Here is a 9,235-nt window from a genome sequence, read left to right on the forward strand (position 1 = left end):
AATCGTCCATCAGACCCCCTGAGGTGGTCAAAAAAGGGCTGCAGACGTCAGAAAAACCATCCCCATGTCCAGCCCCGTTAGCAGGGTTGGTGTAAAGGATACACCAGACACGTCACTGAAGAGGTCGGGGGCTTTAATTGAGATGTGACCACCTGTAGCCAAATACTGAATCATCTTTGGCCGGATACCGTCAAGGTCAGGAGCATTTAATTCGAAAAACTGCTGAGCTCTGATAGAAATTATTGCTAGAAGCCTTAAACACCAGCTTTTGCCACAAAATTGTGATCCTTTCCTTGCCTGCCCCCAAGACAGCCCAGCGGCTATCCCACTGGAAAATCCTCCCTCTCTGCTGACCATTCCCCATCCTTCCCTTTCACGTCTGGACTTTCTAGGGGCTTTATTTTATTTTAAATGGCTGCTGCATATTGAGCAGAGAAATGACGTTGAAGGAGGCTTTTTTGACCCCGGTGCTATAATTACTCCAGATTCCAGCAATGCATGTGGTTCAAATGCTCTTTTCCCTGACACCTCCTAGCCCTGGCCGGTGGCTCCTTTCTGTCGGGTACGGGATTGCCTGTGGTCCCAGAGGCTCAGCGCCAGTGATGGGGGATGCAGGCAAAGCCCTTTGCATGGGTTTCCTGGCAGGTTTTTGCATCCTGTGAATGCCCAGGTACAAAATGAGGGGTTTTCTGCTGGTTTCAGGCATATTTTGGGTTAGATCCAATTTCTGCTGCCTCCGAGGCTGCCGCTGCCCACTCTCTGCCAGCTCAAGCCTGTTTTGGCTGCAACGCCAGTCCTTCTGGTGCAGGCAGCAGGTTGCTGTTAGCCCGGGAAGAGCAAAGCAAGGAGCCCAACTGAGCCCCTGCTCTGCCCTCCCCCTGCACCTCCCCCCTCGCCGCCAAATCACAGCAGCCCATTCCCACTCAGGATCTGCCTCTTCCATCCCCACCCTGGAGCTGCTGAAGGGGTTAATCCACGTTGCACAAAACCAGATGGGAAAACTATCGCTGCTAAATGAGCTCCTGAAAAATTCATGGTTCTAAATGGTCTTCCAGGGGGTTCTTCCCTGCCACAAGGGATGGGAGCAGCCCAAATCCCAGCTGAGAGCTACTAATGGCAGGAAGGAAAGGGCTTCACTGGGCCCAGCTCCAGATGGGATCCCGTGCCCCCGGGACACCCCAGCCATTACTGGGGTGGCCATTAGACAATGCTGGGGCTGACCCAGATGAATGAGCAGCTGCTCCATCGTTATCCCACCGGACACGCCAGCCGGGCAGGCGCTGAGGATGGGGCTCTGAACTCCGGGATAAAAGCTGGGCTCTGGTTTCCCCTCTCGAGGCCGGCGGGCAGGGGAGGGTTCCGCTAGCCGGGGGGGCAGGTGCCCCATCTGCCTGCAACAGAGCCCCGACAGCCGCTCGGGTGCCTCTGGGGGGAATTTGGGCTGTGTTTGATGACTCTTCGCTTGCAATTAGCTGCTCCAGTCCTCGGTTGCCAGCCCTGGGGGGAGATCCCCCAGGGAAGTGTCTGCTGGTGTTGAACCATGTCCCGTAGGAGGAGGCACGGAGGGGGCATGGGTGAACCCCCCCCCTCCTGCTCTGGGGTCTGACATTTTGGAGATGTTTGGGTGCTTTTTGGGATGCAGTGGGGTGCCCAGCTTGGGACCGCTCTGCAATGGGTGTCCTGTAGGAGATGCTCGTGGCAGTGGGACCCTGGAGCTGCCACCGCCCCGTGCCCAAGAGCAAACTCAGCCCGATGCATCGCGGTGCCTCTGAAAACAAGGCAGGCTGCGGGATGCTCAGCCAGTCTCAGCCCTTCTCCCAGTGCCTCCCCCCGCCGCCATCTCTGTCCCCGATGAGTGCTGTTGTGACAGGTCCAGCCAAGGGGAAAGGGAGGCCCTGCTCGCTGCCGGGGCCTCTCGCTGCTCGGCTGGCAACGGTCCTCGGCCCCGGTCAGGCAGTGCTGGGCCAGGTGGCAGAGGGGCCCTGCTGCGGGGGACACGGAGCCGCCGGTATGGGGGTCCTCACCTGGAGAGGTCATGGTGGCCATGGGGAGAGAGGGGACCCGAGATGAGGAGCATCTGGGGGAGAAGGCAGAGAGAGGGGGTGTGGGATGGGTGGAGGGAGGGAGGGATGGAGGGATGGAGGGATAGAGGGATGGATGGGTGGATGGAGGAATAGAGAGAGGGATGGATGGATGGAGGAATGGAGGGATAGAGGGATGGAAGGATGGAGGGATAGGGGTGGATGGGCTGGCAGGGGGATAGAGGGATGGATGGGAGGACAGATGGACAGATGGATGGATGGACAGACAGAGGATATAAAGGGATGGATGGATGCATGGATGGATGAATGGATAGGCAAACAAAGAGAGGGTACATAGGGATAGATGCATGGATGGATGGGTAGGTAGATGGAGGGACAGAGAGAGGGTATACAAGGAGGGGTAGCTGCTGGCTGGAGAGGTAGCAGCTGACTGTCCCAGCAACCAGATCCAGAGTTAGATGGACCTTTGCTCTCATCTGAACTGGCCATTTTCATGCTCCCCTGGTAAGTACCCCAGCCTCGGAGAGCTGGTGGGATCTCATCCCGCTCAGCTACTGCCAGGCTGTCAACCTTGGGCCAGCCATGAGCCCGGCACTTACTGAGCCCGTGCTTGGGGGACAGCCCCCCGCCAGGCAGGCAGGTCCCCCTGCCCTCAGGGGATGGCCCACAGCCAGGTGCAGGCAGGTCCCCCTGCCCTCTGCCCTCTCTGAAGGGCCAGTTTTTCTTTCCGTTCCCGCAGTAGCACCTCTGCGGGGCACACACAGCTCTGATGTCAGGGCTGGACCGGTGGAGAAGCCGCTCTTGCCACGTTTCTCCCACCCTGCATCTCACCGTGGCTCTCCTTGTGCCAAAAAGGGACCTTTTGAGGCTGAGTTGTGTGTGTGGTTTTGTTAGTTTTCTGCCACCTTCTCCCCAGCTTACAGTGAAAACCTGTTACCAGGATAATCGCACAGTGCTGGTCTTCGCCGCATCCCACCAGGACCCATTTTGCAGGGGTTGGAGTGTTCATCAGCTGGCGTCAGGTGGATGCGCTTCCCTGGAAGGGATTGCTGGAGGCAGATGAACCCGGCGAGGGGTGAGCAAGGGGATGTGGTGGGTGCAGGGCTGAACATCCCGGGAGCGGAGGAACTGGCCAAACAGCCTTTTCCATGCAATTCCCAGCTGAACTCACCCTGAGGACGGCCATACCCCGCAGGAGGGAGCTGCAGGGTGGCAGGATGCTGAGGACCTGCAGGTCAGTACACATCAGTGAGCACACCTTGCCTGATTTGGGGCTGCCCAGATGCTCCCGTACCCTACCCTTTGCCCTGCAAATCAACCCAATTCCAACCCAACCTCTCCATTGACCACAAATTGCACAGGGCCCAGCTCAAGCCCGGAGCATCCCAGCTGGGAAGATGGAGGTGGGGAAAGAAAGTCTCTCGCATCCTGCCCCAGAGGGCACGGGGCTGAGCGGGAGCTGAGCGTACGTGCACCCGGGGGGGCTTGGCCAGGAGCTATTCGGTGTGATGGAGGGGACACCAGGGCCACGCTGGGGCTGCGGGAGGGCTGTGCCCTGCGGTGAGCTCATCCCCGCAGCAGCATTAGCCCCGGATCCTTCCCCCACCGCAGCCCTTTATCTGATTAGGGACCGGGGGAGGCCTAAAAGCCTCCAGAAAATCAAACAGCCTGAGCTGAGCCAAGTGAGGGGGCGACTGGGAAACCAAAGCAAATGGGCTTTTCTCCTCCTCTTAAGTGCTTTTCCCTGTCTGTCTTTCCATCTTGGCCAGAGAGGCTGGGAAGGGGGAGGGAGACGGGGATGGAGAGGTGAGTTGGGGTGGTCAGGTGTCCCTCGGCGAGAGCGCGGGGATGCTGATGGGGACCTGTCCTAGAGACACGGCCACCATGCACTCTCCTGCACTCCTGCAAGGTCCCAAACAGCACAATATAGGGAGCAAGGCTGGAATAGAACGGATTCTGCATTTAGTTTTCATATGTTTTATATATATATATATAGGTGTTGGTGAGGTCTGGGTGGGGGGTGGCAGTAACTCCCCCAGGAGCGGGGTCCCGTTGCAGGCAGGGGCTTGCAGACACCTGCCTTGCCTCCTCCCTGCCTCTTCGCTGCCCTCCAGCCCGCCCAAGGTCTAGAAATAAATGCTTGCAGCTCCGGAGCCATTTGGAGATGATGAACGTCCCTCCTCGCCCCCGTGAGACCCCGGCCGTCCCTTCGGGCTCGTAGGAGAAACCAGCTGCAAACTCATCAGCCTTGCGGGAGGGAGCAGGGCCAGGCTCACCCTGCCTGCTCCTGCCTGCCAGCCTGCTGCCCACCCTGCCACGTGCCCTGCTCCAGGCGGCAATATATCCATAGGGGCTATAGGGTCTGTGTCCTGGGCATTGAATCCACCGGTGCTTTGAGTTTTCCCATCAGCGCTCCTGCACCCCCAGGCACCGCAGGGGCTTTGGTGATCGGCAGGTTGGGATCCGGCCATCGCCGAAATCCCGAAGTCGGGATGCAAAACGTGCTTTTGCTTAAGACAGAATTTGTTGCCTTCAATTTCCTGGCATCTGCCGATGTCTTGCTTGCCTCTTGTCCATTGAGGGCTTGGTATTTGATTTAGGTGCTGCATATTCCCTCTCCCCCTCCAAAAATAACATGGGCTGGTCCTTGCCGTGCTGCTCCCCGCATCTAACAGCACCCAGCACCAGGTGCTCGCGGGCTCAGCGCTGCCATCAGCCCACTGCTGATTTCAGAGGAGCTGCTTTTGAACTCATCCAAGTGGCTAGATCCTCCCCCGAATCTCCACGCGGTTTTTTATTTTTGGGTGAAAAAAAAATAAAGCTAACAGCAAGGCAAGAAAAGAAACGCTATTGCTGGCCTCCCTGGCTGCCAAGATAACCACCCCCTCCTGACGAGCTGCTGTAATTAGGTGCTTTGAATCCCTGGAGCTGGAGAAACATGGTGTTTATCAATTTTCTGCGAGGATGATGGGATGCTCCGTTTTTATACGGGGTGTTTTGGCACGTGGTGGATGCTCTCACGTGCACACGGAGCACAGCCCAGCACCCGGCCGCAGGGATTTACACCATCGGTCCTGCCCTGCAAGGGAAACCCAAGCTTTGGCATTTGCCTTTTATTTTTGCTCAGAAATACAGCAAAAAAAGGGAATGGAGAAATTTTCCCATGGGGTAAAAATTTTTGGAAGGAAAGGGAAAAAATATCACTGCTGGTCTATTGAGATGTTCCCTTCTGAACCGCTGAGTCCACCGGGTTTCCTACTCGCGGGGCCATTTCTTTCCCCCCCATTCCCTTGTGCTGAGCCCCAACAACTTTGATAATGTTGACTTGTTATATCAGATAAAATTTTAAAGGCCTATGATATAGCCCCAAATTAATATTTTAATAGAACGTAAAAGTCGAGGCAAAGATGAATCCAAACAGTAAAATTGAAATGAAACATTTTTATCTTGCAAGAAGGAAAGGGCTTGGTGCTACTGCTTTGATTCGCCCTTCCGTTACTTTTATACGCTATTAAAATATTCATTTTAATATTATAAATATTGCATTCAATATCTAATGTGCTGTTACACTGTTCGGGGCACACGAAAGTCAAAACAATTTGCTGGCCGTGGGTAGCATGGGGTGTGCTCAGGACCTGCAGCATCTCAGTGGTGAAATATCTCAGCCCATTTCTTGCTTCTCTCACCCATTTTCCTCTGCCAACATCATCCTGGGAGGAAGGAGACCCATGGGGTGGCCTTGGGGACCAGTGATGGAGACAGTCCCCAAGTGGGCAGAGAGAGGGGGCAAGAGCAGGACAGAGCCATGGACCCACGTAACAAGCCATGAACCCTGCGAGGAAACCAGCTGGATGATTAATTACAATAAAAGCCTTTTTTTTCCCTTGCCTTAGAAATAATAATATAAAATTAATTTATGGCAATTACGGGATTTCTATATTTATGTCATTATCAGAACTATATAAGGAAAGGCGGATGATATAAATGTATTTCGGGCGCTGCTTTGAAGGGGAGGGAATTGATATATATTTTTAATCACATTCCAGGATCAGCCATTCAACTCCCGCGCAGAATTAGCTGTCGGGCCGGGGTGCGAGCGCTCCAGCCGCTAACAAGGCAGCCGCCATCAGAGCCAGCTGCTTGTGGGCGAGAAAATTCCCTGCCTGCATTAATCTTTATTGGAAAATAATGGGAAAACTGGAGGCTTGGGCTGAGGGTTTCACTGTCCTGCGGTGTGTCCTGGGCTTTTTTTTTTTTAATTCTTCCTGGTTTATGGCTGATTTATCTTCTTTGGAGGGTCCTTGGGTCACAGTGTGAAAAACAGCAGCCTGGAGTATCCCCTCAGGTGCAAACCCCCAGCCCTGGCTCTTGGCTTTTTGTTTAAAGCCCCCCCAAAAGGTGGGGTTCAGTGCCACATTTCCCCATGCCGACACATCCAGAGAGAGGTTTGCACCCCACGAGCCCTCCCTGCCTTCCATGTCTCCATCTCATCATCACAACGAGCTCCTTGCATTACCCTTGGAGACACGCAGCGAAGCTGGAGAAAGCTCAGATGTGACTTGGCGGGCATCGTCCTTGTGGGTGCCTCAGTTTCCCCATGCAAAGGGAAAGAGGACACCCCCCCCGACCCTGCACTCATCACCCGGGGGGCCCTTCGCAGCAGCCCCTGTGCCCGCTGCCCGCCTGCCACCGCGGCACGGCTCCGCCGCGACATCTCCGCAGCGGCTCCCACAGGGATTAGGGCCGGATTCGGCGATTAGCACCTCCCGGGCACTGTTATCCCAGCGATTAGTGCTGCCCTGGGATTACAGGCAGGTGAAATGCAGGCCAGGGATTACCGGGGAGAGGCCGGGCTGTCCCGGCACTGTGGATGCCACTGGCGTCCAATGCCACCGGGGTGAGTGGAACGCGTGGTGGGAGGTCACTGGTGCCAGCCGGTGTCCCCAGGCTGCCGGGGGTGATGTAGGAAGCCAGACCCAGCCCTGCCTGGACATCCCTCAACGTTTTTTTGGGTAATTCCTTGGGAAATCCATCCTTGGGCTTCCCAGTGCATCGTACGTCCAAAAGAGCAGGAGATGCTCAGGTGGGTCCCCACAAAGACGGATGGGACCCTGCGCAAGTGTCGCATTTTGACCTTCTCTGCTTTGGCTTCTGCTAAAATAACAGGATTTATCTCTGGCATCTCCCTGGTACAAGCGGCAACCCCGCCGGCATGCTGGCTTCGGTCCTTGCTCAGGAAAGAGAGATCACAGCCGCCTGCTCTTGCCCACCCCAGCCCCTCTGCCTGCCAAAGCGGGAGCCATAAATAAAATCCAACTGGGGTAAAAATACTTATTTCTGTAACAGTTGAAAAATATCCTGGCGGCGGTGCCAAGAACCTGCCCGAGGCAGCGCGGGAAGGTGGGAGGGATAGCACCCAAACACCCCGCTTTAAAAGCCCTCATCCATCAGCGGGAAAAGGCTCTCGTGATGGGGCAGGATGCAGCGTGGTCCCATCATTATCCCTAATTTCCTGACCCCGGGGCCCGTTTTGGAGTGGGGAAACTGAGGCTCTGCCCCATCGCCCCCCGGGCAGGCTGGGAGCGATGAATCATGGCCCAGCCACTGCTTTGCTCAGTCTGCTGCTTCGCCATCCCTGGGGATTCAGACCCATGAGTCAGCCCTCCCCTCCCCAAAGCAATCGGGAGATTGGCTTATAAATCATGGGATTTTTATGAAAACAAGCAGCGGTCACCTGGGCGGTGGCATGGGGCCGCTCGCTGCAGCAGCCGGGCCTTTTTCGGTTGCCAGAAATGATGCTCTGCCCTTCCTGCAGGGCTCCGGGTGGTGGGTTTCGGGGCAGACCCCCTGTCCCTCCTCTTCTTCACCCTGGTCCCTCTGCCATCCCTCAGCATTGTTTGCAAAGACCTCCCAGCAGCACCCAAAGGTGCTGGGGGTGCGCGGGGGGTCAGCCTGGGGACTGTCCTCCCCCCCTCAGCACTGCCGGCCTGCCGCTTCTTGGGGGCTTCTTCAGCTTCTGTCACTGCTCAAGGTCAATCCCATTAATTGCCGTGAATTATTTTGGCATTAATGGAGATGTCTTATGCAGTTCCACTGTAAATGAGGCTGCCAGGATGAACATGCTGGCCAATATTTCCTGGTGAAGGGAGATGGGGAAATATACAGCAGCAGAGCAGGGAGGGTGAAGGCACCCGGGGTGCTCACGGGGCTGGTGGAGGCAGAAAAATCCACCCTTGGATGGTGCATAGTCACAGGGAACGGACGCGTAAACCATGTAGGGAACGGCTGCCATGGGCACTCGGTCCCCAAATGCCGGCATCCCCACTGGGGACCGTGTGGTTGAGGGGAGCATGGCATTCCCAGGGTGGGAAGGCAGCGATGCTCCCCGAAAACCCAGCTCTTCCATGGCTCTATACTGGCAGTGGCGAGCCGGGACAAGGGGAATCCCTCCCCAGCCATGCTGCAAGTGTCTCCCCTGGATGTGTGGTGTGGAGGGGCCCAGGCAGCCCATGAGGGACAGGGGCAAAGCGATTCTTGATCCCCCATCCCCGGGGGGGGGCACAGAGGGTCCCCAGCCACCTGCGGCCATGTGTGGGGGCTGCAGCCGGGCCCTGCCTGCATGCACAGTGCGGCAGGGAGCGGGGTGACAAGGCTGATCCCCCGGGGTGACACTAGCAGAGGGGGCCGGGGAGGCAGGGGACACTCCGGCCACAGCGGGGATGGGGAAGGGACCCAAACCCCCCCAGGGTGGTGAGAAGGGACCAAACCCAGGTGGTCTTCTCCATCCCGGGGGGGATGCAGCTCTCTGCCCCCCCCCCCCCCGGGGTGTCCCCAAACCTTATTTTTTATTGTCCCCTTGCATTGCAGGGGAGGGCAGAGCCGGCCGTGCAGGCTCCCCTCCGCGGCACCCGGGGGTGCTGGGGTGTGCGTGGGGTGAGTGGGAACCTGCTGGGGGATGGGGGGGGGGGGGGCTGCATTGCATTGCATCCCCTGGCATCGAATCGCATCTCGGCTTCCACCTCCTCGCCCGAAGAGGAGGGGGAGAAGGAGGAGGAGGAGAAGGAGGAAGGCACCTCCCCCTGCCTCCCTCCCCTCGCTGGCACCCACCGGAGCCCGATGCGGCTCCGGCCGGGCGAGCGGCCACGGGAGCGCCCAGCGGCGGGGCCCCCCCGGCGGCGGGCACGGCACGGCCG

The 9,235-nt window shown here is 57.4% G+C and overlaps 1 protein-coding gene and 1 long non-coding RNA gene across 2 annotated transcripts in view; one reads left to right on the plus strand and one right to left on the minus strand.

Moving 5' to 3' along the window:
- LOC128149263 (C-C motif chemokine 3-like) overlaps positions 1 to 9,235 on the minus strand; it is a 169,938-nt gene that overhangs the window by 20,550 nt on the left and 140,153 nt on the right. The gene's annotated exons all lie outside the window — the stretch shown is intronic.
- On the plus strand, positions 1,888 to 3,516 carry LOC128149264 (uncharacterized). Its single transcript, XR_008237594.1, has 3 exons — positions 1,888 to 2,008; positions 2,959 to 3,117; positions 3,204 to 3,516. It is a non-coding gene; the product is annotated as an uncharacterized LOC128149264 (long non-coding RNA).

Source organism: Harpia harpyja, chromosome 12 (genome assembly GCF_026419915.1).
Source record: "Harpia harpyja isolate bHarHar1 chromosome 12, bHarHar1 primary haplotype, whole genome shotgun sequence".
Taxonomy (NCBI): domain Eukaryota; kingdom Metazoa; phylum Chordata; class Aves; order Accipitriformes; family Accipitridae; genus Harpia; species Harpia harpyja.